We start from the raw sequence: 6,096 nt of genomic DNA, 5'->3' as shown, positions 1-6,096 counted from the left end.
TTTCAAAATTTAGAACCAATATGGTACACATCTCTTCTACCCCACAACGGATCGAGGCTGGGTGTAATACATTTTATCTAGAAAATGGACGGCCTAGATCGTGATAATAATTTTTTTTTTTTTTTTTTTTTAAAAAAAAGATAATATTTAGATTCTTTTAAGAATTTTACCATGAAGTCACTTTAAGAAATTTACGTGATCCTGATTCATGAAACCCTTGCCCCAAATTTAAGCAAGATTCGAATTGGAAACTTATTTTAACCCCCTATTTTACCCTTGGAATCAACTTAAGACTTGTTTTGGTGTAAAATATTTTATATTATTATTATTATTTGTGTTTGGTGTGATGTAAAATATTGGTCAACTTGAAAATGTTTTCTTAAGGCATAACCCTTGCCCCAAGTGGGGCAAGGCAAGATTCGAATTAGAAACTTAATTTAACCCCCTATTTTACCCTTGGAATCAACTTAAGACTTATGTTTGGTGAAAAATATTGTATAATAATAATAATAATATTATTATTATTATTATTTGGCATGACGTAAAATATTGGTCAAATTGAAAATGTGTTTATAAGGCATAAAGTCGTTTATGTTTTTCATCTGCGTAAACTATTTTTCGCCACTCTTTCATACCTTCACAAGGACTATTTCAACAACTGTCTGCTCAAATGGCAAGCAATATAGATAAATAATTGAACTGGATTTTAATTCCACTTTTTAAGGCATTCTATTATCATGCTATCTTCCTTCACATCTCTTCTTTGCTGCCTCCCTCTCTCTTCCTTGCAGTTCCTCAAATTATTAGGAAAATATAAGAAATATTTGCTGATATTTCATACAAACCAAATACTGAAATATATTATACGCTGAAACAAACGAGACGTAATAAATAAATAAAGCACACTCGAGAATTCATACACCCTCCACACTATCCCTACTTCCTTCTCGTGAAAAGCAAGAAAAATGTACAAAAGTGCAAACTTTTGCATCTATTCTCCTCCAAAATGGACCCCATTTTAAGATGTTTATGTTTTTGAAAGCATTCCCTCCTCTCTCTCTCTCCTTTATCCTTCCATCCTTTAAAAAAAAAAAAAATAATAAAATAAAATAAAATAGTGCGCATGGTAGCTAGAGAAGTCAGCCATAGAAGGGTGGCCTGCCCACATGATCAAGGCCCATTATTTTGGAGACGACCACCGACCTTACACACGGCTTTTACTTGGATCGACCCCTTTTGCATGCAATATATTTTTATATAGGCTATATAGCACCAGTACTTCTCTTCAACAAGATTCTGATAATGATGGTGCACTTAGATTATTGGCCCTGCAGACTTTCTTTTTGATTGAAAAAATCGTACGGCTGACCCTCAAAAAGCATACGCTATTAATGTGGCATGTTCCACATTGTTTTTGGTAAAGGGAATGAATTTTTGGAGGTATTCTTATCATTGCTTCAACATCAAATTTCTATATATAAATCTCACAATATATATATATATATATATATATATATATACAACAATATCAATTTTGGGCCTACGATAAAAGTTGCGGCGCAGCAAAAAACGTCGTGCTTTCTCCAAGTTTCCAACCGTCCACTTTCCTTTTTTCAGGTTATTATCATTGTTGGAAATTCAGACAAAAGAAGCCCTTTTCAATTTCTTTCTTCTATGATCCTCTCAAATCTATGGACTTTGTAGCTCTGAAAAGGCTTGGCAAAAGCAAAATTATTTAGTTGCCCATTTTGAAACGTCTTTGGATCCTGATCGATCTCAAGCTTATTATGAATCTTCAACTTTGATGCTTATAATACGCTTGGAGTTTGGCTTGTCTTCTCGTGTGAAAAAATAAACGGTGGAGATCATGGGATTGATCGGGGAGAATTCTAGTTATGTTTTTTTACTAAGGTTCCCATCAATTAATGTTATTCAATTCCCTTTGGGGCTCAGTTACAAGCCGATTTGAGAATTGTTGGAAAATAATACATGGTGGAATAATGCTTTGGCTTTTGAGTAGCCACAATCGTCTTCTATGGGCGCAATATTACTGTATCTACAAAACGGTTCTAGAGAGAGAGGCTCTACCTTCTCTCTAGAATTTCTCTCTTTTCTTCTAGACAATACTAAGAAAAATTTCAAGAGGATGGAAGATTTAGATTTAGATCTTCCATTCTCCCATTTCACGGTAGCAGTATTCAGTGTCTTCTCTGTAGGCTTTTGCGGTCTTTGTTTATGGCGGGCTGCTTTAGATCTAGTTTGTAGATATAGATCTAGATCCAGATCTAGTATCTTTAACCTTATGTCTGATCGTTTTCTTTGGTTAAGGTGTGTCTTTTGAAGGGATGTCTACGATGCCATGTTCCTCCATTGCTGCTTGTGGGGATTTTGTTTTTTGTTTGTCCTGCCCTTTGGCTTGAGGATGAAATAGATTAGTGTGGGAGCTTAACTCTTACGGCCGGATTTTTAGTTTCTAGTAGTTTTTTATTTTTGTTTTTGTATTTGGGTTATCCATGTCCTAAATCTAATCTGCATGAAGCAAATCTATTCTTTGAAGTCATTTTTATGACTTTATAACTATCATAACTTTTGACTATAATTTTTCAGAGCTGTATGCTCAATGATATAAGAGCTTTTATGCTCGTAAAATTTCATTAATGAAAGTTCCATATCTTTCAAAAAAAAAAAAAATGGTATGAAAGTACGTAGTTTTTAGTATCTATTTTAATTTTTTTGCTTAAAAAAGCAAAAAGCTATGGCTTAGGATGCTATCTTATTGGTTTTTAATTTTTCATTTGATTCCTAATCATGAGGAGGATAACATTCTACGGCTCTTCTATTCATTGGACGAGAAAGTAGCCCATCATTATAAAGTAATTGAGTGGATAAATAGGTGAGGATGGGATCATAGGCCTTATTCCCTTACCCCCTCCCTTCCTTCAAATCTACAACTTATCTCTCCCACCGTCTTGTCATGACTTTCCTTTTTGGAGCCATCTGGAGTTTTCTTGCCGTAATCAACGAGGGCAATGAAGCTATCATATCATAATCATAATCATAATCATATTCTAGTAACCACCATACATGATATATACATGCATGCTGACATACATTTACCATGGAGAGAGAGAGAGAGAGAGAAAGGGGGCTTTTTGGCTTTTATCATTTATTCTTCCTCTCGTTCATGTTCATCCCACCTATCGGGGTGCTACACTTACAATTTTTGCATGCAAGAAAAATGAAAAACACGCGAAAACAATTGCTTCAATAATATCTCTGTCGGCTTTCACCCGGTTCAAGAGAGAGAAAGAGGGTACTTTTTCGTTTTTATTTTTTATTTCTTATATTTTCTCTTTAATTTGCATTCATTTTTCCCATTTACAGATTGGGATTTTCTTAAGAAATTCGCATGCATCCAAAGGAATGATGTAAATCTCCATGGCAATAACAAACAAATAGGGTGACAATGGATCACCTTGTCTAAGCTCCTTTTTTCACTAAAAACGAGCAACCGAAAACTTTGGGTAAGGTATTACAGTACACCCTAACCCATCCAACAAATCTATTCGGCCGAGCAACCAAAACATCTCATACTATGAAGAATAAAATCCCAATGGGCACCATCGTACACCTTCATGAGATTAATTTTTAAAGTGCGTATAGCTTTTCTCTCAACCTTATAGTCATCTCTAATCACCTCTTGTGCTAAAAGCTCGTTTTTGTCAATACTAAGGGCTTGTCTGGGTGTTCATTTGAATGGCTTAAAAGTGTTTTTAACATTCAAAAAGTTTGTTTGAAAAAAAAAAAAAATACCCGTTTGATAAAAAAAATTTGAAAGCACTTCTAAAGGTTCAAAAAGTCTAAAAATAGCCAAAACGCACTTTTAGTAAAAGCTTAAAAATGAAACTTTTGCCAATATGCGTTTTTTAATTTAAAAATTCTATTTCTCAAACACAACCTCAATTCAAATATGCTCTAAATTACGAGACAAAGGTAGTTTGATTAAGAACTAAAGTTTTTCATTTTAGTATGGGAAAAATTTTATGTGATTGGAGAAGAATATGACTCTTTATGTACAATAACTCATCAATAACTCTTAACTATACCACCTGTGCCTAATCAGTGTTATCTAACTTCAAACCCAAGCATTCTCTCTCGGATGACTAATCAGTTGCACACTCTGGGAGCTAGATCCGAAAGGACACGTGGAACTCACAAAACCGTTGACCAAGTGAAGATACGTCTTCAGATCGTGACATGTGGCCATATCCCCCTTCGGGAGGTACGGTGACTCCCTGCTACTAAGTCTAAGCTCTTGTCCCACGTCAGCATAAACCCACTGCATCTCTTCCACGCACTTGCTCATCCAACCCCGAATGCTGGCCACGTGGTTACTCTGCTTACACGCCACGTCGCCATGCTTGAACACAAAGCCAGGTACTTTGGTAATAACATCGTCGGAGTTCACAATCCTAAGTATCCTGGTCCCACTTCTCTCAAGGTGGGCCCTAAAGCCCCTGTTCCCAACACGTGGCCCACCGAACGAAATCACCGTCACCATTGGTGCATTTTCGTAAGTGGTGGTGATATCGTATGCGGTGAGCGTAGCGAGTGCCGCGCCGAGGCTGTGACCCGTGATCGTGAAGCTGAGTGGCTCATCACCGTACATTTCAATCACCCTCGCGATCTCTTCCCTCACCATCTCTTGCAAGCTACGACACGTGGCAGTCCTCGACGTGTAGAGGCTCAGGAACCCACTCTCTACCATGGGCCCCTTCCTATTTTCGGTGGGATCTCCGTGGTTAGGTAATTCAGTTAACGTGGCGCGTAAATTTTCCACCCACTCCAAGCACGTGGCCGTGCCTCTGTAGGCTATCACCACGTCACGCCGCCCAAGACGGGCGATCTCCTCCTTGTCCTGACAGACAGCAACATAGCCAATCCAGCCGGACTGGGTGGACACCCAGCTCGGGTGGGCCATGTTAAACCAACTTGGCAACTGAACCCCACAGGTGGCGCGAAGGTTTCTGGTGATTTTGTACCCTGTTTCGCCTACCCCTGTCTGGGCGAAGAGCGAGCTTCTGGTGTGGCGACACGTGGCGTATGTTGGGGAGGAGGGGTCAAAGTCAAAGGAACGATACGCCGCCTCGACAAACTGCCCGTAGCGCAGAATTTCGCAGCGTAGGTTATGGTCGAGAGGGTCGAGCAAGCCCTCCCAGTTGTTGATGCCCTGGAACTCCATCCACCTCTTTCCCAGTTTTGCAGACTGATCGGAAACGCTGCGTTTTGACGAGTCGTGCTTGTTGAGCGAGCTGCATGAGACCTCAAAGCCTCTCAATGCGAAGCTTTTAGTTTTGGTGGTGGCGGTAGAGGCGGCATAATAGTGCACGCCCACCGAGGCTTTTGGTAGAGGTGGAGTGGTGAATGGGCGAACAGCTCCAAAAACAAGCCTCATTTTCTTATGAAGCGAATATTTTGGCAGGTTGTGTGGAGCTGGGTTCGCTCACTTCACTTGTCAGTCACAGCTTATATCCATGACTGATATGGTGCATGGTTTTATAGAGGAAAGAGAGAGAGAGAGAGAGAGAGAGAGAGAGAGAGTGGACGGTGGTGGTGCATGTTGAAGGAGGACTAGGTAGGTACTTTGAGATTTGAGGGGGAGAGAGATTACAAATGATAACAGAAAACGGCTTTGGATACAAAAATGTGAGCGTCACAGAGAGAGAGAGAGAGAGAGAGAGAGAGAGAAGTGGGTTGAAAGGTGTTTGACTAAGGCTGATGGGTCCTGAGTGAATAAATGGACAGCGACAGATTTGTCTTTCCGACCAGAGGTGGCACGTGCGTTCAACAGTACGCGTCCCATGGTCAGCTCAACTCAGCGCGGCCTGAGCCATGTATTCTTTACTTTACTTTCCTCTCTTTTCTTTTCTTTTTTCTCTTTTTTTCAGTTTAACCACTCGATACAATTTACCACGCGCGTGCATGTGACAGAATTATTTAGAACATGTTGGAGGATTGCTTTGAGGAATAATGGGCTTGTTTGGGTTTGCATTTTTTTTTTTTTTTATTGAACTGAATTTAAAATTGTGAATATTG

The 6,096-nt window shown here is 39.3% G+C and overlaps 1 pseudogene; it reads right to left on the bottom strand.

Moving 5' to 3' along the window:
• Positions 1-4,135: 4,135 nt before the first annotated feature.
• Positions 4,136-5,455, bottom strand: LOC132172590 (phospholipase A(1) DAD1, chloroplastic pseudogene; annotated as a pseudogene).
• Between the last annotated feature and the right edge of the window lie 641 nt (positions 5,456-6,096).

The sequence above is a fragment of the Corylus avellana genome, chromosome 2 (assembly GCF_965113065.1).
Source record: "Corylus avellana chromosome 2, dhCorAvel1.hap1.2, whole genome shotgun sequence".
In the NCBI taxonomy this organism is placed as follows: Eukaryota; Viridiplantae; Streptophyta; class Magnoliopsida; order Fagales; family Betulaceae; genus Corylus; species Corylus avellana.
This window is presented reverse-complemented; position numbering and strand designations above follow the sequence as displayed.